Source organism: Cervus elaphus, chromosome 12, assembly GCF_910594005.1.
Source record: "Cervus elaphus chromosome 12, mCerEla1.1, whole genome shotgun sequence".
Classification (NCBI taxonomy): Eukaryota; Metazoa; Chordata; class Mammalia; order Artiodactyla; family Cervidae; genus Cervus; species Cervus elaphus.
The window spans coordinates 42,514,180-42,537,452 of NC_057826.1; the positions used below are offsets into that span (position 1 = coordinate 42,514,180).

Sequence of the window (23,273 nt, forward strand, 5' to 3'; positions counted from 1 at the left end):
GCACTGTATTTATATTTGCTAAATCTGGCACCCCTAACCTGAAGTGGTCCCAGGAAGAAGCCGCTGATTTACCTTTGAAGCTGAATCATCCACCACCCTGTTTGTAAAAGGGACCTCATGGCTGATAGTAGATCGAGCAAAAATTGCCAGTGAGACAAGATGGTCCAATCGTTAAAGCTTTCATTGGTGGGAAACTGGAATGGTGTAGCAGAGGAAAGGAATGCATCAGCTAGTGTTATGTATCAGGTGTTAGAGATCATGAAGAAACAGGGAATCAGGTGGCTCTTGCTAAGGAAAAAAGATAATAAACAGGTGAGAGCAATTGCCAACCGAAAGCTCCGTGGAAAGCCCAGGGCCTCCTTAACAGCACACAAAGAGGCTCTTGACTCCTGCAGTGGAAGGCAGAGAAAGCTAAAGACCAGACCGCGGACTTGAAGATCAGCTCCAAAGAAGCTTTTTGCCAAGCTCCAAAGAAAATTAAACTCCCAACAAAAGAAGGTCGCCACACCAAGGTGAGGACCTGGCCAGGAAGAGGTTGGGACTCTGCTATTTGGGATGGGGCTATCTGGGTCGGCCGTTTCCAAGTTGCCGTTTGTGGTCATTTAGAAATAATGGGGAAATTCAAGGATGCATTAGATCAAGTTTGTTGGCAAATTTATTTTCTGTAAAAGGCTTGATAATAAATATTTTAGGTTCTGTGGTCCACACCATCTCTGTTGCAACTCCTGAATTCTGCTGCTGTGGCTAAAAAACTCACGAACAATAGGTCAATGAGTGAGCATGGCTGATTCCAACACAGATTTGTTTATGGATGCTGACATTTGCATTTTATCATTTTATGTGTCACAAAATGGTTTTAACTATTCTTTTTAAAGATGACTTTTTAAAAAGTCTGTTTTTGTCTGTGCTAGGTCTTCATTGCTGTGCACGGGCTTTCTCTAGTTGTGGCGAGCAGGAACTACTCTTCCTCGCAGTGCACAGGTTTCATATTGCAGTGTTTCTCTTGTTGTGGAGCATGGGCTCGAGGCCCATGGGCTTCAGTAGCCGTGGTTCACAGGCTTAGCTGCGCCGCGAAGTGTGGAATTTTTCTGGACCAGGGATTCTTTACCACTGGACCACCAGAGAAGTCCTGGTTTTAACTATTTAAAAATGTAAAAACCATTCTTAGCTTATAGACTGCACAAAAAAAGGTGTGGGCTGGATTTGACCTACACCTAGTTTCAGGTTACTGAAACCTGATATAATTTCATGATTTATAATAAGAAATATATTTTGGTCTTTGTCTACTTTCTGGCATAGACCTCAAAATTCCCTGTGATGAGAGCCATAAAAGTGTCTTTTGTTGTTAATGAAGTGACTTTTGGAAAGCCCCTAGGTGATATAAACACAGGGACTGGTTACCAGTATAACCAGCCATGATTAGAGGGTTGGAACTTTCAGTCCCACCCCAACCTCCAGGGAGGGGTGTGGAGTTGGAGGCTGAATCAGTCACCACTGGCAAATGATTTAATCAATCATGCCTGTAGGATGAAAGTCTCCATAAAAACCCAAAAGGACACGGTTTGGAGAACTTCTAGGTTGGTGAACATGTGGAGATTTGGAGGTGGGGCAGGGGGGGAGTCATGAAAGTTCCAAGTCCTTTTTGTATGCCTTGCCCTATGCATCTCTTCCATCTGGCTATTCCTGAGTTTTATCGTTTTATAATAGTAATCTAGTAAGGAAAATGTTCCTCTGAATTCTGTGAGATGCTGTTGCAAATTAATCTCAACCAAGAAGGGAGTCGTTGGAACTTCAGAAGCACAGGAAACTACATGGACTTGGGTTTGGCGTCTGAAGCAGCAGTGCCTACTCCTCCTGTGTAGGTCTGAGCCCTTAGCCTGTGGGCTCTTGTGCTATCTCCAGGTAGATGATGTCAGAACTGAGTAGAATTTTAAGACACCAAGGAATATCCAAGAATTTTGTAGTGCGAGAAAACTCCCACACATCTGGTGTGAGAAGTACTCTGTTTTGTTGTAGTGTGAAAGTAAAAGAGAAAGCTAGAAAACTGAGTTTTCCCTTATTCACCTGGGTTAAGTCATGCTATCCCGAATGGTAATTTTTCTGTCTTACATATACATAGATCCACTCTTTTATATTCTTTTCCCATATAGGTCATTACAGAGTATTGAGTAGAGTGCTACCGTAGTAAGTCCTTATTATTTATCTATGTTCAAATGGCACTTATATTTAAGAACATTTTATTGCTAGAGGGTGGTCATTGTGTCAACTTAAAAATTGCTGCACAAACAGCACACAATACTTCATCTTCTCCAAAGGAATACCACGGTGGTTGGCGACGTCAGTGTCGTCAGAGTTCACGAGTGCTGGCTGTGAGATGTGTACCAGATGCTTCACATGTATTATCTGATATAATTCTCATAGAAAGTCCATAAGGTATAAATGTTATCCACCTTCTCCAGATTAAAAGATATTAAGAAACTCACTCTAACTCAGTTTGTAAATGGTGAAATTAAGATTCAAATTCGAGAAGTCAGAAACCAGAGCCCACACTGAGTAACTGCTCTTTGCTGCCTCTCAGAAGCCTAGGGGTGTGGTAGCGAAGTGTAGCTAGACTGCTCTAGGATTCCTCGCTGCTTCAGTTTCCTCGTCGGGCTTCCTAGCAGCAGCCTAGCAGAAAGGCAAGCAAAGATGTCTGAATATATTCGGGTAACCAAAGATGAAAATGACGAGCCCATTGGAATACCATCATAAAATGATGGGACAATGCAGCCCAGCTTCTAGGGGCACGTGGTCTGCACTACAGGAAGCCAGTGTCTCAGTATATGAGAGGTGTCCATCTGGTAGAAGGTATTCTGCGTGCCCCTAATGCTGGCTGAGGGAATCTGGTGAATGATGTCAACTATCACAACAATAACAAAAGAAAGATGGATACTTCATCAGCAGTGAACATGAAAAAAGTAGTCCAGAAATAGTGTTGGGTCTCCCATGGAAAACAGCAGGATCTAAAAGAGTATTTTAGTACCTTTGGAGAGGTTCTTAGGGTTCAGGTCAAGAAAGATACTAAACCTGGTCATTCAGGGACTTCCTTGGTGGCCCAGTGGCTAAGACTCTGCACTCCCAATACAGAGGGCCTGGGTTCAATCTCTGTTCAGGGAATTATTAAATAGATCACACATGCCACAACTAAAAGTTCACATGCCGCAACTAATAAAACCCGACACAGCCAAATAAATGCATATTCTAAACACTGGTCATTTGAAAGGATTTGACTTTGTTCATTTTACGGAGTATGAAACCCAGGTGAAAGTCACGTCACAGCAACATGTGATAGATGGACAACAGTGTGACTGTAAACTTCCAAATTCTAATCAAAGCCCAGAGGAGCCTTTGGGAAGCAGAAAGGCGTTTACTGGGTGCTGTACAGAGGGCATGACTGCTGATGAGCTGTGGCAGTTCTTCTGCCAGTACGGGGAAGTGGTAGATGTCTTCAATCCCATGCTGTTCAGGGCTTTTGCCTTTGTTCCGTTTGCGGATGATCAGGTCGCCCAGTCTCTCTGTGAAGAGGACATGACCATTAAAGGAATCGGCACACATATATCCAAGGCTGAACTGCTGTCTGGTAGCAACAGACAGCAGTGGAAGATGTGGTGGTGATCCAGGTGGCTTTGGGAGTCAGGGCGGATTCAGTAGATCAGCAGTAGAGAGGGCGGAGCTGGTTTGGGAAATAAATCAGGTAGTAATATGGGCAGACGGAGGAATATTGGTGCTTTTAGCATTAGTCCAGCAATGATGGCTGCAGCCCAGGCAGCTCTGCACGGAGCTGGGGTATGATGGGCATGTTAGCCAGTCACCAGAACCAGCCAGACCTGTCAGGTCATGACCAAAGCCAAGGCAATGTGCAGAGGGAGCTGAGTCAGGCTTTTGGTACTGGAAATAACTTTTAGAGTGGTTCTAATTCAGGTGCAGCAATTGGTTGGAGAGCAGCATCAAATGCAGGGTCAGGCAGTGGTTTTAACGTAGGCTTTGGCCCAAGCATGGATTCTGAATCTTCTGGCTAGGGAATGTTGACATTGGGTTATGGTTAGTTGGTATAAACTGGTAGGAATTCAAATTTTTCTAAACGCATGGTAAGTATATTGTAAAAATACATATTTAAGAATTTTTTAAGTTGGCTCCTTCAGTGTGGAGTATATTCAGCAGTATATCTGGCATTCTTCTTTAGAAAAAGAGCTAAAAGAATTTTTTAAGTTTTGTTACATAAAGGGTTGAAGTATTGAGTGTTTGAAAGTGAACTGCTATTAACCTGATTGATAAACCAACACACTACGATTGATATCAAAATGTTTCTCCTGCAATATTTTATCCATGGACTTGTGAAGGGAATACTTTGCATGCTCAAAATGGAAACCATTGATTAGAACTACATTCTTTTATTCTTGTTTTCATTCGAACCCAACCATATCAATTTTTTTCCTTGGGAAATCTCCTCTTTAGAGAGCATGGTGTCACAGTGCTTGGTTCTTCTGTTTTTGTTTTTTTAACACTTGTCTCCCTTCATATGCAAAAGTACAATACAAAGCCTTCATTTAATCTTTGCAGTTCATCTCATTTCAAATGTTTATGGAAGAAGCACTTTGCTGAAAGTAGTGCTGTAAATAATTCTACCATAGGAATACTTCTGTCCACATGCTTTCTCATTCAAGGATTCTCATCACGCCGCACAGGCTGCGTCTTTGATAGTAAGTGTCTCATTTTTATACACTATTCTTTATTTCATGAACTTGTGTCAACGCTGTGAATGCAAGCCTGTGATGTGGAACCAGAGGGCTGTTAGAACTTTTGAAACCTTGTGGGGGGTTGATGATGGTGCCAGTATGAGCGAGGAAAGGAGAGAGCGCGTGCAGAGATTTGGTGGTGCATAATGGATATTTTTTAACTTGGCAAGATGTGTCTCTAAGTCCTGTGGCTTTGGTAAGAGAGAGTGCTGAGAGCAGTGATAGCAAATAACATACAAATATTTTTTGCATTCAAAGGACATCTGCATCTGTTCGAAGACTTTTAGTTTTGTTCTTAGTTAACCTACGTTAGCTGAATGTGTTCAGTGAAACGATGTTTGTATTTCCCCTGCCTTTTTGTCACCTACTGTGAATGCTGTATGGTGTGTGTTCTCTTCTGTCACAGATCTGTAAGTGTGGTAGTGTGAACTGAAGCTGAGGGGCTGAGAACATGTGCTGAGCTTATGGTGTGCTTTACACGAGTACTTGGAAGCAGAGTTCACTAGTGACCTCAGTGTCTCCAAGGAAGGTGGAAGTTCTGATATCTGTTACTTACCCCTGAGAATGCTGTGTGCTGCAGCTCTGTCTCCTGTGCTTGGATGCTTTTTTATAAGAGTTGTCAATGTTGGAAATTCTTAAATAAAACTGATTTAGGTAATAATGTGTATTTGGTTTGCAGCCCTGAATGCAAAGAATTCAAAGCAGTTAATTCTCCTTTTTTGACCCTTTTGAGATGAAATTTTCATGACCTTTCTTGCAATAGCTTATTTTGCTTCAAATAAACTTATTTGAAAAGTTGTCTAAAGTCAAATGGATTTATTACTTGTCATACATAGACAGCTGATACCCAGATTCAACTGCTATTTGTTCTTGCATTGCCCAAAGTGAAAAGTTTTTGTTTTGCTTTTACAAATCTAGTTTTTAATAAGTCTAGGTGACTGCAGCTAAAATGGTAAGCAGTACCCTCTAGCTTTTTCTTAGTGCCTCTGTGCATATGGGTGATGTTCTATTTGCATGGCCTATATAAACCTCCTTTGAGAAATCATGACTTCTAAAAATATTATTTGGAGGAGTGGGCAAAAAATGTTAATTATTTTAAAATGCTTTGTAGCAAAGCTTGTCAACTGAAATGCAAGGAATATCAGCACCTTTCTAGTTGGGGATTAATTGCAATAAGGATAAAGTAAAGAAACCATAAATTATCTTGTGCCTGAAATCTGTCAAGAAACCTGATAGCTTTAAGAACTAGCAAGGTGGGTTGTCTATCTGTGGAAGTGTTAAGTGAAATAGTCTTTGTCCTCCAAAGGTGAGGAAATAGAATAATATTGATAAAGGTGTAAACGTGTTAGTTGTTCAGTTGTGTCTGACTCTTTGCAACCCCATGGGCTACAGCCTGCCAGGCTTCTCTGTCCATGGAATTCTCCAGGCAAGAATACTAGAGTGGGTTGCCATTCCCTTCTCCACGGGATCTTCCCAACCCAGGGATCCAACACAGGCCTCTTGCATTGAAGGCAGATTCCTTTACTGCCTGAGCCACTAGAGAAGCGAACAATATTGATAAAATAGCTTACAAAACTCAGACACTCGAGATGCATTGTTAAGGATGTAAAAGCAATATATTGCTTCTCTATTGTACTTAAATTATAACTAACTTCTGTGAGAGTCGAGCTCCTTTTCTAATGGAAGAATGACAGTTTTTGTGTTGATAATTTACTTTTAATGCCCTTATCTAATTAGATTATGATAAATAAATTTGTCATTTTACAAGTTACATGTTTTAAAGTTTTATAAATGAAGCCATCCTTCAGACTTATGGTCACCACATTGTTTTATTCAGTTTCCTCAGTAAAAGGATCTTGCCTTGATTTAATTTTTTTCTGCATCTAAACTGCATGATTTCCAAACTTTGCACTATGTGATTTTTACATTTTAGCACTTGCACTATTATCCAGCAGAAGTAACATGGTAACACTTAAAATGATATTCAGGGACCTCCAAAGACTAAACAGACAAAACTTCAAAGAGCTCAGGGTAAGTTAACTTTGTCAAGGTCATGGTTTTAATCCCTCATTAACACTTAAGTAAATCTGGTTACTAGTCTTAGAAAGATTTGAATGTTGAGAACAACCATCTATTAGCATGTTTATGGTATGACATAGCTATTGGGTAGTTAATTATACATTACAAAAAAAATTTTTTTGAAGTTTAGAAGTAAACTATTTGGCAAAGATTTGTTTTTAAAGTGTATTTGGTTATCTAAATGCATTCATTCCAAAATCTTTTTCTGAACCAGTTGAATAAAAATTTTGTTGCCACCACAAAAAAAAAAAAAAAAAAAAAAAAAAAGAAAGAAAAGCCTAGGATCCCTCCCTTCTTTCTAGCTCCTTTGATCCTTCCAGTACAGTAGAAAGGCTAAAAGCACAGCTGCATGATAGCGGTTTGGCAAGTCCTTTCCTGTCTTATTTGGTTAGTCTCATTCCCAGGAGTCTGCAGATGAAATAAATAATGGCAACCCGCTTCATTTGGCAGAAGTAGCCATCTTTCTGTTTGATTTCTCTCTTTCTCTTTACCCTACTCCTCTTTTGCTCTAGATGTACTCTGGCTAATGTTAACGTAGGCCCTCCATCTTCCCTTTGGTTCCTATTAGAGGTACCGAGTCCAAACTCAATCTCTATGCCACACAGTCGCCAGGCCAAAAAATCCGAGCAAGGTATGGAGGCATGGAATACGACTTTAGTAGGAAAGCTGGCTGACTGAGACGATGGCAGACTAGTGTCTCAAAATGCCCATTTATCAGGGTCAGGATGCCAGGCTCTTTTATAGAACAGAGATGGTGGTGGGGGGCAGTGAGGAAATAAAGTAAAAAGGCAGAATGCAGAGGAAGAGGCAGTGAAGAAGCAAAGTAAAAAGGGGCAATCAGACTTGCAAAACAGCTCCAGGAACTGCCAATTTCTGAAAGGAATGTGTTAATCTGTTCTCTCCTGTAGGTAATCACAGATGTATAGGGTCAGATTATCTCCCTGTGAGCTGAGCAAAGACAATTTAGTCCAGCAGTCAGGCAGAAGGGCTGGGTTTTCTGAGGCACCGCATTATATATGATTATAATTACAACAGCACCAAAAAGCAAGTCAAAAACAGTTCCAACATGGAATCAGAATTGGATCTTCTCTGCAACTTTAGCATGGTATATCATTTCCATCCTTTTAATCTGTGAGTAGGAAGATACTCTGGAAAAGGAAATGACAACCTGCTCCAGTATTCTTGCCTGGAAAATTCCATTCACAGAGGATGCTGGTGTGCTACAGTTCATGGGGTTGCCAAAGAGTTGGACATGGGAGCACGTGTACTCAATACAGGACATCATACTAAAATATTTTTTTGTAGGCAGCATGTATTTAAGTTGTGGTTTTCCCCCAGTCTACTACTCCCTCTGAATTGAGGTACTTAAACAAGGGACTAGTAAACTATAGCCTGGCAGACAGCCTGTTTTTGTAAATAATAATTTATTGAAACATAACCACATCCATTTCTTTGGCTACTTTTATGGCTACAGCAAAACAGTTATGTAGTTGCAGCAGAGACTTCATAACTGGCAAAGGTAAACTATTTACCTTCTAGCCCTTTAAGAAAAGGTTTGCTGCTCTTTGGTTTACACCATTTACATCTAATGTACGATCAATAAGGCTGGTTTACATCTACCTTCTTGCTGTTGTCTAACGTGTCCTTTCTTCCCCTTTTCTCACTTGCTGCTGTCTTATGGACAAGTGAAAACTTTTTTATAGCTTCACGTTATTTTCTTTATTCATTTAGTAATTAGTTCTTTTTGTGTTATTTTACATTAGTTTATACTGTGTATCTTTATCACAGTCTGCCTTCAACAATACACTATTTTATACTCAATGTAAGAACTTTGACAACATACTTTCATTCCCCTTTCCTGGCCTTTTTGATATTGTTGTCATGTATTTCACCAGGACATATGTTATAAAACCAGAAATGTTTGTATTATTTTTGCTTGAAGCAAGGTGATTCTCTTTTAAAGAGAGCTAAATAATGAGGTAAAAGTTTTATATAATTTCCCAATATAGTTTTAACTACTGGTGCTCTTCTCTGTGTAGAACCAGACCTCCTTGTGGTACCATTTTCTTTTGGCTTCATGGACTGACTTCCTTTACTTTTCTTTCACATTTCTTTTATATGGATCTGCTGGTAATAAATTCTTTGACCTGTTGCATAGTTAAGAGACTTTATTTCATGTTTAATGAAATAAACTGGCAATCAGTTCTTTGTTGGTTAGAATTTTTCCCTCCAGTTTTATGGAGATAGAATTGGTATATAACCTTAGTTTTAGGTGTTGTCTACTTAAATGGTCACAACCTAAAGGTTGAGAGTAATGTTTTATTTGGTGGGAATTCTTAGGACTCAAGCCCAGGAGATAGTATCTCAAGTGACCCTGAGAGAACTGTTCCAAGGAGGAAGGGGGAGGAGTCAGGTTATATAGGAGTTTGCAACAAAGGGCAGGTAGTCTGAACATCAAAATATTATTGTTAATTAAGGAAAACAGTATATCTCAAGTTAAGAAATTTAGCACTGTTATATGTATGGGAATCAAGATTGCTGAGCGAAATATCAATAACCTCAGATATGCAGATGACACCACCCTTATGGCAGAAAGCGAAGAACTAAAGAGCCACTTGATGAAGGTGAAAAAGGAGAGTGAAAAAGTTGGTTTAAAACTCAACATTCAGAAAACTAAGATCATGGCATCTGGTCCCATCACTTCATGGCAAATAGATGGGGAAGCAATGTAAACAGTGACAGACTATTTTTGGGGGGCTCCAAAATCACTGCAGATGATGACTGTGTTGTAGCCATGCATTCTGGGAAACAAACTCACTCAGAAGGACAATGCAGATAGTAGAGTGTGGTTTATTACACCGGTGGGCCCCAGGCAGAGTCTCCTCTTAGCCAAGGACCCCGACCAGTTTTTGTGAAAACCTTATATACCCTAAGTGTACAGGCCCAAACCCACCTCCCCAAATTCTCTGAAACTAGTCTGAACAAAGGAAAAGAAAGATACAATCAAAGTTAACCCGTGATTCGTATGCCTTAAGCCTAGGTAGTTAACAGTGGACAATTATCAATAGGCCTGCAGTCATACCCCAATAAGCATAATAGAATTTATGATTCTATTTGGTTACACAGATAATTAGGGTATTCTTTTAGGTGATGGAGAATCTAGGTACGAGCTCTGGGGCTCTTCCATCCAAGGGGTCTGGTTTTCCAGTTGGTATGTCCTTTCAACAGATACTGGGCGTATAGCTCAAAGTCCACAGTCCAGCCCAAGATGGAGCCTGTTTCGTCTGTTTCTTCCTTCAACTGCAGCCATGAAATTAAAAGACACTTGCTCCATGGAAGAAAAGTTATGACCAACCTAGACAGCATATTAAAAAGCAGAGACATTACTTTGCCAACAAAGGTCCGTCTAGTCAAAGCTATGGTTTTTCCAGTAGTCATGTATGGATGTGAGAGTTGGACTATAAAGAAAGCTGAGCACCGAAGAACTGATGCTTTTGAACTGTGGTGTTGGAGAAGACTCTTGAGAGTCCCTTGGACTGCAACGAGATCCAACCAGTCCATCATAAAGGAAATCAGTCCTGAATATTCATTGGAAGGACTGATGCTGAAGCTGAAACTCCAGTACTTTGGCCACCTGATGTGAAGACTCTGATGCTGGGAAAGATTGAAGGTGGGAGAAGAAAGGGACAACAGAGGATGAGATGGTTGGATGGCATCACCAACTCAATGGACATGAGTTTGAGTAAACTCCGGGAGTTGGTAGTGGACAGGGAAACCTGGTGTGCTGCGGTCCATGGGGTCACAGAGAGTCAGACAGGACTGAGCAGCTGAACAGATAATAATAACAGCAACTGAATGCAGTCAAAGAAACGGTTACAACATGGAGTCAGAATTAGCAACATTAGTATATATATCTTCTCTGCAACATTAGCATGATATATCTTTTTCTATCCTTTTACTTTTAATCTGTGTATCATATTAAAATATTTTTTGTAGGCAGCATATATTTAGATCATGCTTCTCCCCTCATCTACTTCTGCTTCTGAATTGAAGCACTGAAAAAAGGGAGGAGTAAACTGTGGCCTGATAGATGGCCTGTTTTTGTAAATATTATTTTATTGGAACATAGTCACATACATTTCTTTATGTATTGACTGTGGCTGCTTTTGTTTTACAAGAGAATTATGTAGTTGCATGGAGACTTCAACTCTTCAGCTCTAGGCATACTTATATCCTTTTTGTGAGACTCCACTTCAGAGCCGCCACCACTTCACCATCCCATCTAGTTCATCCCACAGCACTGAGCTGAGTTCCCTGTGCTATACAGCGGCTTCCTGTTAGCTACCTATTTCACACATTTAAGTGTGCATATGTCAGTGCTACTGTCTCAATTCATGCCACACCCTCCTTCCCCTGCTGTGTCCACAAACATATGTTCTGTATGTCCATATCTCTTTATGCTCTGTATTAGGTTCATTGTTGTTGTTGAGTTGCTAAGTCATGTCTGACTCTTGGCATCCCCGTGGACTGCAGCAAACCAAGCTTCCTCATCCTTCACTATCTCCTGGAATTTGCTCAAACCCATGTCCATTGAATCAGTGATGCCATCCAAACATCTCATCCTCTGCCGTCCCCCTCTCCTCCTGCCTTCAATCTTTCCTAGCATCAGGGTCTTTTTCAACGAGTCAGCCCTTCCCATCAGGTGGTCAAAGTATTAAAGCTTCAGCATCAGTCCTTCCAATGAATATTCAAGGTTGGTTTCCTTTAGGATTGACTGGTTTGATCTCCTTGCTGTCCAAGGGACTCTCAAGAGTCTTCTCTTCTTTTGAACACCACAGTTCAAAAGCATCAATTCTTTTGTACTCAGCCTTCTTTATGATCCATATCTCACATCTGTACATTACTACTGAAAAAACCATAGCTTTGACTAGATGGACCTTTGTCAGTAAAGTGATGTCTCTGTTTTTGAATACGCTGTCTAGGTTTGTCATAGCTTTTCTTCCAAGCAGCAAGCATCTTTTAATTTCATGGCTGCAGTCACCATCTGCAGTAATTTTGGAGCCGGAGAAAATAAAATCTGTCACTGTTTGCATTGTTTCCCCATCTATTTACCAGGAAGTGATGGGACCCAATGCCATGATCTTGAGTTTTTTGAATATGGAGTTTTCAGCCAGCTTTTTAACTCTCCTCTTTCATCTTCATCAAAAGGCTCTTTAGTTCCTCTTTCTGCCAGTAGGGTGGTATTGGCTGCATATCTGAGGTTGTTATTTCTCCCAGCAATCTTGATTCCAGCTTGTGCTTCATCCAGCTTGGCATTTCGAATTATGCACTCTGCATATGTTAAGTAAACAAGGTGACAATATATAGCCTTGATGTACACCTTTCCCAGTTTTGAACCACTCCATTGTTCTGTGTCTATTTCTAACTGTTGCTTCTTGACCTGCATACAGATTTCTCAGGAGGCAGGTAAAGTAGTCTGGTATTCTCATCTCTTGAAGAATTTTCCACAGTTGGTTGTGATCCACACAGTCATATGCTTTAATGTAGTGAATGAAGAAGTAGATGTATTTCTAGAATTCCCTTGCCTTTTCTATGATCCAACAAATGTTGTCAATTTAAACTCTGGTTCCTCTGCCTTTTCTAAATCCAGCTTGTACATCTGGAATTTCTCAGTTCACATACTGTTTAAGCCTAGTGTGAAGGATTTTGAGATTTATCTTGCTAGCATATAAAATGAGCACAAGTTCATGTTCATTAGTACCATTTTTCTAGATTCTATACACATGCATTAATATATAATATTTAGTTTTCTCTTTGTCTTACTTCACTCTGTAAGACAGACCTAGGTTCATCCACCTCATTATACTGATTAATTTTCATTCCTTTTTATGCTGAACAATATTCCATTGTATGTATATATTTATGTGTATGTATATATATGCGCTGTGCTGTACACAGCCACAGTTGTGGCTGACTCTTTGTGACCCCATGGACTGTAGCCCACCAGGCTCCTCTGTTCATGGTTATTCTCCAGGCAAGAATACTGGAGTGTGTTGCCACGTCCTCCTCCAGGGGATCATCCCAACCCAGGGATCGAACCTAGGTCTCCTGCATTGCAGGCTGATTATTTGCCATCTGAGTCACCAGGAAGGCCCAAGAATACTGGAATGGGCAGCCTATCCCTTCTCCAGGGGATCTTCCTGACCCAGGAATCAAACTGGGGTCTCCTGCATTGCAGGCAGATTCTTTACCAGCTGAGCCACCAGGGAAACCCATATATATAAAGATATAAAATATGTCACACCTTCTTTATCCAGGCATCTATCAATGGTGGATTCCACGTCCTGGATATTGTAATTTGTGATGCTGTGAGCAGTGGGTATATGTGTCTTTCTGAATGATGATTTTCTCTGATATATGACCAGAAGTGCAGTTTCATTGTCATATGGTAGTTTTATTCCCACTTTTTATTTTTTTATTATTATTATTTTTTTTTTTTATTAGTTGGAGGCTAATTACTTCACAACATTTCAGTGGGTTTTGTCATACATTGATATGAATCAGCCATAGATTTACACGTATTCCCCATCCCGATCCCCCCTCCCACCTCCCTCTCCACCCGATTCCTCTGGGTCTTCCCAGTGCACCAGGCCTGAGCACTTGTCTCATGCATCCCACCTGGGCTGGTGATCTGTTTCACCATAGATAGTATACCTGCTGTTCTTTTGAAACATCCCACCCTCACCTTCTCCCACAGAGTTCAAAAGTCTGTTCTGTATTTCTGTGTCTCTTTTTCTGTTTTGTATATAGGGTTATCGTTACCATCTTTCTAAATTCCATATATATGTGTTAGTATGCTGCACTACAAAGGAAACTATAAGTAAGGTGAAAAGACAGCCCTCAGATTGGGAGAAAATAATAGCAAATGAAGAAACAGACAAAGGATTAATCTCAAAAATATACAAGCAACTCCTGCAGCTCAATTCCAGAAAAATAAATAACCCAATCAAAAAATGGGCCAAAGATCTAAACAGACATTTCTCCAAAGAAGACATACAGATGGCTAACAAACACATGAAAAGATGCTCAACATCACTCATTATTAGAGAAATGCAAATCAAAACCACAATGAGGTACCATTACACGCCAGTCAGGATGGCTGCTATCCAAAAGTCTACAAGCAATAAATGCTGGAGAGGGTGTGGAGAAAAGGGAACCCTCTTACACTGTTGGTGGGAATGCAAACTAGTACAGCCGCTATGGAGAACAGTGTGGAGATTTCTTAAAAAACTGGAAATAGAACTGCCATATGACCCAGCAATCCCACTTCTGGGCATACACACGGAGGAAACCAGATCTGAAAGAGACACGTGCACCCCAATGTTCATCGCAGCACTGTTTACAATAGCCAGGACATGGAAGCAACCTAGATGCCCATCAGCAGATGAATGGATAAGGAAGCTGTGGTACATATACACCATGGAATATTACTCAGCCGTTAAAAAGAATTCATTTGAATCAGTCCTAATGAGATGGATGAAACTGGAGCCCATTATACAGAGTGAAGTAAGCCAGAAAGATATTCCCACTTTTTAAAGAAATCTCACTCCTGTTCTCCATAGTGGCTGTATCTATTTACATTCCCAAGAGTGTGAGAGGATTCTTTATTCTCTACACCCTCTCCAGCATTTATTGTTCATAACCTTTTTGATGAAACTCATTCAAATTCTGTCTGGTATGGGATATCTGTCTGATATCTCATTGTGGCTTTGATATGGGTTTCTCTAACAACTGGACATCTTTGGTGGTCCAGAGTAAAAAAAATCTACCTGCAGTGAAGGAGAAAGAAGTGGGATGATCTCTGGGTGGGGAAGATCTCATGGAGTTGGAAGTGGCAACTCGATGCTGTATTCTTGCCTGGAAAATTCCCCAGACCTAGATAGAGCATGGTGTGCCACAGTCCATGGGGTTGCAAGGAGTCAGACACGACTGAGCACACACAGAACACACCAACTCTTCTGTCCTGTAGCCATTCGTAGTTGGGCAGGATCCGTTATCTCCCTTTGAGCTGAACAAGGGTGCTTTGGTCCAGAAGTCAGGGAGAGGGCCTGGGTTTACTAAGGCAGGGCTTTATGAATGATTATAGTAGCAACAAAAATCAAGTTAAAGAAACAGTTCATACATGGAATCAATTGGTTCTTCTTTGCAAATTTAGCATGGTGTATCTTTTTCCATCCTTTTAATCTGTGGTTATCATATTAAAATATTTTTAGTAGGCAGCCTATATTTAGGTCATGCATTTTCCCCCAATCTACTTCTGCCTCTGAATTGAGATGTTATAACAATGGACTAGTAAAGTATGGCTTGTTTTGAAAATATTTTATTAGAACATAGCCAACTCCATTTCTTGTATTGACCCCGACTGCTTTTGTGAGGCAACTACAGAGTTATGTAGTTGTCACAGAGACTTCGTAACTTGCAAAGGGAAACTGTATACCATCTGGCCCTTTAAGAAAAGGTTTGCTGAGCGTTGATTTACACTATTTACATCTAATGTAATGTTGAAGATAGTTGGTTTAAATCTACTGTCTTGCTATTGTCTCATGTGTCCTTTTTTTCTCTTTTGCTGCTGTCTTTTGGACGAGTGAAAACTTTTTTATAACTTCACCTTATTTCCTTTCTTGGTTTAGTGGTTATAACTTCTTTTTTAAAAAATTTTACTTTAGTTGATAATGTGTATCTTTGGAGCTTCCCTGGTGCCTCGGATGATAAAGAATTTACCTTTACCACAGTCTACCTTCAAGCAAAACATTGTTTTATTCACGGTGTAAGAGCATTGACGACATACTTTCATTCTCCTCTCTTGGCCTTTTTGATATTGTTCTCATATATTTCACCAGTACATATGTTATAAAACCAGAAATGTTTGTTTCATTTTGCTTCAAGCAATCTGATTGTCTTTTAAAGAGAGGTAAATAGCAAAGTAAACATATTTATATAATTACCAATAATCTTACTACTACTAGTGCTGTTCACTCTTTTGTAGATTCAGACTTCCATGTGGTACCATTGCCTTTTGGCATCAAGGACTGACTTCCTTTACATCCCTTTCACATTTCTTCTGTTTGGACCTGCAGGTGACACCTTGTTTGACCTTTTGTATCTTTAAGACTCCATTTCATGTTTGGGCAGATATGGCAATCTGTTGTTTCTTGGTTGGATTTTTTTACTCCAGTAGTTTTGAGGAATACTTGGTATATTAGTTATAGGTATTGTCAACTTAAACAATAGTCTCAGTCTAAAGGTTGAAAGTACTGTTTTATATGGCAGGAATTTTTAGGACTTCATGCCCAGGAGACAGCATCTCAAATGACCCTGAGAGAATTGCTCCAAGGAGGTAAGGGGAGGAATCAGGTTATGTAGAAGCTTGCAACAAAGGGCAGGTAGTCTGAACATCAAAATATTATTGTTGATTAAGGAAAATCAGATATCTCAAGTTATTAAATTTAGCACTTTTCTATGTGTGAAGAAAAAAGGCAAGTCTAGGCTCACTGAAATCATTCCTTTCATATGCATCTCAGCTATCTGGGGCTTCTTTCCTGTCTTTTTCACATCCCCCACAAGCTCAGCAAGACTAACGCTGGGGAGTGGCTGATGGCTGCTGGATAGCAGATATTGATCTTCCTGGGTGCCTTCTGGGCTCAGAAATTCACATTTGGAGGCCTGGAATCGCTGATGATTCTGACATTCAGTTTATTAATGTGGCAGAAAATACTCCATTTCTCTGTGTAGAACATAGTGATTATATATATATATACACACACACACATACATATTATATATATATGTACATATGTACATATATATATAATATGTAATGTAAAATAATTATTAGAGTAAGTTTGGTTAATATGTATCACCTCAAGTCCTGCACTAGCAACCACCAATCAGTTCTCTGTATCTATGCATTTGTTTTTTTTTCTTTTTAATTTTATATGTAGTATAGTTCCTTCACAGGTGTCCTGACTGGCTCAGTGGTAAAGAATCTGTCTGCCAATGCAGGTGATGCAGGTTCAATCCCTGTTTTGGGAAGATTCCCTGGAGGAGGAAATGGCACCCCAGTCCAGTTTACTTACCAGGAGAATCCCATGGAGGGAGAAGGCTGGCAAGCTACAGCCCATGCTGTCACAAAAGAGTTGGATATAACTTAGCAACTAAAGAGTTGCTTTATAATATATAAGTTTCTACTGTTCAGTTCAGTCGCTCAGTCGTGTCCGACTCTTTGTGGCCCCATGAATTGCAACACGCCAGGCCTCCCTGTCCATCACCAACTCCTGGAGTTTACCCAAACTCATGTCCATCGAGTCGGTGATGCCATCCAGCCATCTCATCCTCTGTTGTCCCCTTCTCCTCCTGCCCCCAATCCCTCCCAGAATCAGGGTCTTTTCAAGTGAGTCAACTCTTCGTATCAGGTAGCCAAAGTATTGGAGTTTCAGCTTCAGCATCAGTCCTTCCAATGAACACCCAGGACTTATCTCCTTTAGGATGGACTGGTTGGATCTCCTTGCAGTCCAAGGGACTCTCAAGAGTCTTCTCCAACACCACAGTTCAAAAGCATCAATTCTTCGGTGCTCACCTTTCTTCACAGTCCAACTCTCACATCCATACACAACCACTGGAAAAACCATAGCCTTGACTAGATGGACCTTTGTTGGTAAAGTAATTTCTCTGCTTTCTAATATTCTGTCTAGGTTAGTCATAACTTTCCTTCCAAGGAGTAAGTGTCTTTTAATTTCATGGCTGCAATCACCATCTGCAGTGATTTTGGGGCCCAAGAAAATAAAGTCTGACACTGTTTCCACTGTTTTCCCATCTATTTCCCATGAAGTGATGGGACCAGATGCCATGATCTTAGTTTTCTGAATGTTGAGCTTTAAGCCAACTTTTTCACTCTCCTCTTTCACTTTCATCAAGAAGCTTTTTAGTTCCTCTTCACTTTCTGCCATAAGGGTGGTATCATCTGTGTATCTGAGGTTATTGATATTTCTCCCGGCAATCTTGATTCCAGCTTGTGCTTCTTCCAGCCCAGCATTTCTCATGATGTACTCTGCATATAAGTTAAATAAGCAGGGTGACAATATACAGCCTTGACGTACTCCTTTTCCCATTTGGAACCAGTCTGTTGTTCCACATCCAGTTCTAACTGTTGCTTCCTGACCTGTATACAGGTTTCTCAAGAGGCAGGTCAGGTGGTCTGGTATTCCCATCTCTTTCAGAATTTTCCACAGTTTATTGTGATCCACATAGTCAAAGTCTTTGAGATAGCCAATAAAGCAGAGATAGATGTTTTTTTGGAACATCGTAGTGGTGTATCTTTTACAATCATAGTTTTTTTTGTGTCCAGGTATGGGGTTACTTGATCATATGGTAGTTTTATTCCTAGTTTCTTAAGGAATGTCCATTCTGTTCTTCAAAGTGGCTATGTCCATTTGCATTCCCAAGAATGTAGAATGGTTCCATTTTTTACACACCTTCTCAGCATTTATTGTTTGTAGCCTTTTTGATGACACCCATTCTGGCTGACGTGAGATGATGCCCTGTTATGGTTTTGATTTGCATTTCTCTAATAAGTGGACTCCACCTGTGGCTCAGTGGTAAAGAAGCTGCCGGGAAAGCAGGAGATGTGGGTTCAATCCCTGGGTGGGCAGGTCCCAGAGTTGGTCCTTTACCAACTGCAGTATTCTTGCCTAGAATATTACATGGACAGAGAAGCCTGGCGTGTTAAGGTCCATGGGGTCACAAAGAGTGAGACAGGATGGAGCGACTGAGCACACACAACACACACAATCTCTTCTTTCCTGCAGCCATTCATAGGTAGGCAGGGTCTGATTATACCCCTGTGAGCTGAACAAAGGCACTTTTGTCCAACAGTCAGGCAGAGGGACTGTGTTTACTGAGACAGGGCTAAGATTATAATAAGAACAACCACTCAAAGAAGTCAAAGAAAACAGTCCAAAATGGAGTCAGAACTGGTTCTTCTTTGCAGACTTAGCAAGGTACGTCTTTTCTATAATTTTTCTTTTAGCTATGGCTGTCACATTGAAATATATGTCACAGCATATATTGAAATCATGCTTTCTTCCCAATCTACTTCTACCTCTGAATTGATGTACTGAAACAGGGACTTTAAAAATATTTTATTGGAACATAGCTATATCCATTTCATTATGTATTGATTGTGGATGATTTTTGTGCTACCACAAAAGAGTTATGTAGTTCCAACAGAAACTTCATAACTTGCAAAGGGAAGCTGTTTACCTTCTGGCTCTGTAGAAAAGGTTTGCTGATCTTTAGTTTACACCATTTATATGTAATATAATGATGCATATGGCTGTTTTACATCTACTGTCTTGCTATTGTCTCATATGTCCTTTGTTCTCCTTTTCTTTTTTGCTGGTATCTTTTGGACAAGTAAAACCATTTTTATAACTTCATCTTATTTCCTTTTGTGACTTAGTAGTTATAAGTTCTAGTGGTGGTGTTTTAGTTTAGCTTATACTGTGTATCTTTATCACAGTCTCCCTATGCCAAAACCTTTGATTGTGTGGATCACAATAAACTATGGGAAATTCTGAAGGAGATGGGAATACCAGACCACCTGACCTGCCTCTTGAGAAACCTGTATGCAGGTCAGGAAGCAACAGTTAGAACTGGACATGGAACAACAGACTGGTTCCAAATTGGGAAAGGAGTACGTCAAGGCTGTGTATTATCACCCTACTTATTTAACTTATATGTAGAGTACATCATGAGAAACACTGGGCTGGAGGAAGCACAAGCTGGAATCAAGATTGCCAGGAGAAATATCAACAACCTCAGATATGCAGATGACCACTATAAGGATAGCAGAAAATGAAGAACTAAAGAGCCTCTTGATGAAAGTGAGAGAGGAGTGTGAAAAAGTTGGCTTAAAGCTCAACATTCAAAAAACTAAGATCATGGCATCCGGTCCCATCACTTCCTGGCAAATAGGTGGGGAAACAGTGGAAACACTGGCTGACTTTATTTTGGGGGGCTCCAAAATCACTGCAGATGGTGATTGCAGCCATGAAATTAAAAGACACTTACTCCTTGGAAGGAAAGTTATGACCAACCTAGACAGCATATTAAAAAGCAGAGACATTACTTTACCGACAAAGGTCCATTTAATCAAGGCTATGGTTTTTCCAGTAGTCATGTATGGATGTGAGAGTTGGACTGTGAAGAAAGGTGAGCACCGAAGAATTGATGCTTTTGAACTGTGGTGTTGGAGAAGACTCTTGAGAGTCCCTTGGACTGCAAGGAGATGCAACCAGTCCATCCTAAAGGAAATCAGTCCTTAATATTCATTGGAAGGACCGATGATGAAGCTGAAACTCCAATACTGGCCACTTGATGCAAAGAGCTGACTCATTTGGAAAGACCCTGATGCTGGGAAAGACTGAGGGCAGGAGGAGAAGGGGACGACAGAGGATGAGATGGTTGGATGGCATCACTGACTCAATGGACATGCGTTTGGGTGGACTCCAGGAGTTGGTGATGGACAAGGGAGGCCTGGCGTGCTGCGGTTCATGGGTCGCAAAGAGTCAAACATGACTGAGTGAACTGAACTGATACTGTGTATCTTTATCACAATCTCCCTTTAACCATACACCATTTTAAAGGTAGTGTGAGAACTTTGACAACATACTTAGGTTCCCTTCTCCTGGCTTTTTTTTATGTTGTTGTTATGTATTTCATCAGTACATGTGTATAAAAACAAGAATGTTTTATATTATTTTTGTTTCAAGCCATCTGATTGTCTTTTTAAGAGATGTAAGTGGAAAGGTAAAAGTCTTTATATAATTAACCAGTATAGTTAACACTACTGGTGTTCTTCCCTCTTTTGTGTAGATGCAGACCTCCATGAGGTACCATTTTATTCTGCCCTCAAGGACTGGTTTCCTTTACATTCCTTTCACATTTCTTCCATATGGATGTGCAGGTGACAAATCATTTGATCATCTGCATATTTAAGACTTCATTTTACGTTTAGGGAGAGTAGGTAGTCAGTTGTTTGGTTGGATTTTTTTCCTCCAGTACTATGAAGATATAATGCTTGTAAGTTTTAGGTGTTGTCGACCTAAAAAATAGTCACAATCTAAAAGTTGAGAAGAATGGTTTACTTGGTGTGAAGTTTTAGGACTTCAAGCCCAGGACACAGCATCTCAAGTGACTTTGAGAGAAATGTTCCAAGAAGGCAAGGGGTGGAGTGAGGTGATATAGAAGTTTGCAGTAAAAGGCAGGTAGTTTGAACATCAAAATGTTATTGTTAATTAAGGAAAACCAGATATCTCAAGTTAAGAAATACAGCACTTTTCTATGTATGAGAAGATGCCAGAGTCTGGGCTTGCTGAAATCACTCCTTTCATACACATCTCAGCTATCAGGGACCACTGTCCTGCCTTTTTCACATCACCCCGAAGCTCCTCAAGGCTCACCCTGGGGAGTGGCTGATGGCTGCCGTATAGCAGGTACTGCTCTTCATGGGCACCCTCTGAGCTCAGAAATGCACATTTGTACAGCTGAAATTACTGATGACTATGACATCCAGTTTACAGATATGACAGCAAATACTCCATTTCTCAGTGTACAACATAGTGATTTTATATATATATATATATATATTATATACACGCATATATATGTATATATAATATGTAATAGAAAATAATGATCACAGTAAGTGCAGTTAACATCCATCACCTGACATAGTTTTAAAAAGTTAAGGCCTATTCTCAGAGCAGCTTACAAATACGTAACTAAGTATTAAAAACTATACTCGGCATGCTGTACATTATATCCCCAGGACTTATTGTATAACTTTCAGTTATACACCACCTTTTTCTATTTCCCCCACCACCAAGGGCCTCCTCTAGCAAATGCCAAGCAGTTCTCTGTAATCTATGAGTTTGGGGTTTGTTTGTTTATTATCTTTTTAATTGTTTATGGTGTATAGTTGGTTTACAGTGCTTTAGTTTCTGGTGTACAGAAAGCGAATCAGCTCTATGTTTACATATATCCTCTCCTCTTTGGATTTCCTTCAATTTAGGTCATCATAGAGCATTGAGGATAGTCCCCTGAGCTATATAGTAGATTCTTACTAGTTATCTATCTTAGACATAGATTCAGCAGTATACATGTGTCAGTCCAAATCACCCACTTCTTCCCAACACACCTTCAACCTTGATGTCCATAGGTATATTCTCTCTATTCCTCCAAGTCTGCTTTGCAAATAAGTTCCTCTATACCATGTTTCTAGATTCCACATATATTTGTTTACCATATTTGTTTTTCTCTTTCTGACTTACTGAACTCTCTGGGACCGACTGTCTTCTAGGTTCCTCCACCTTACACACTGACAATTTCATTCCTTTTCATGGCTGAATAATAGCCACTGTATATATATGAAAAGCGAAAAGTGTTAAACTCGCTCAGTCATGTCCAACTTTTACAACCCCATGGACTGTAGACCATGAGACTCCTCTCTCCATGGAATTCTCCTGGCAAGAATATGGGACTGGATACCATTCCTATCTCAGTAGATCTTCCCAACCCAGGGATCGAACCTTGGTCTACTGCATTGCAGGTGGATTCTTTGCCATATGAGCCTTCAGGAAGACCCTGTGTATATATATATCACGGCTTATTTGTGGAGGCAGATGTCGATGGACCTTCAGTTGTATCCATACCATGGCTACTGTAAATTGTGCTGTTATGAACACTGCAATACATGTGTCTCTTTGAATGACGTTTTCCTCTGGATATATGCCCAGAAATGGGAATGCATGGTTACATGGTAGTTTTATTCCTAGTTTCTTAAGGAATCTGTATCCTGTTCCCCATAGCAGCTATATAAATTTACATTCCCACCAAGAGCATATGAGGGTTCACTTTTTGCCAAATGCTCTCCATCATTTGTTGTTTGCAGCTTTTTTGATGATAGCCATTCTGACTTCTGTGAGATGGTACCTCGTGCTTTTGATTTGCGTTTCTCTAACAATTGGATTGCCCTGGAGGCTCAGCAATATAGAATCTGCCTGCAATGCAGAAGTTGTGGGCTCGATCCCTGGGTAGAGAAGATCCCCTGGAGAAGGGGATGGCTACCCACTCTAGTATTCTTGCCTGGAAAATTCCCCACAGAGAGTAGCCTGTGTGCTAGAGTCCTCTGGGTGGCTAAGAGTCAGACATGACAGAGCAGACACGGCACTAACAATCTTTTCTTTCCTGAAACTATTCTTAGGTCGGCATGGTCAGATTTTCTTCCTGTGACTGAAAAAGGGCACTTTGTTTGGTCCAACAGTCAGGCAGAGGGATTGGGTTTACTGAGGCAGGGCTTTA

General features: G+C 40.3%; 1 long non-coding RNA gene and 1 pseudogene across 1 annotated transcript; both read left to right on the plus strand.

Annotated features, from left to right (window-relative positions):
- The first annotated feature begins 1,124 nt into the window (after positions 1–1,124).
- On the plus strand, positions 1,125–4,085 carry LOC122705638 (annotated as a pseudogene).
- An 8,212-nt stretch (positions 4,086–12,297) lies between these two features.
- LOC122705031 lies at positions 12,298–21,191 on the plus strand. Its single transcript, XR_006344024.1, has 3 exons — positions 12,298–12,597; positions 20,946–20,952; positions 21,179–21,191. It is a non-coding gene; the product is annotated as an uncharacterized LOC122705031 (long non-coding RNA).
- The last annotated feature ends 2,082 nt before the right edge of the window (positions 21,192–23,273 follow it).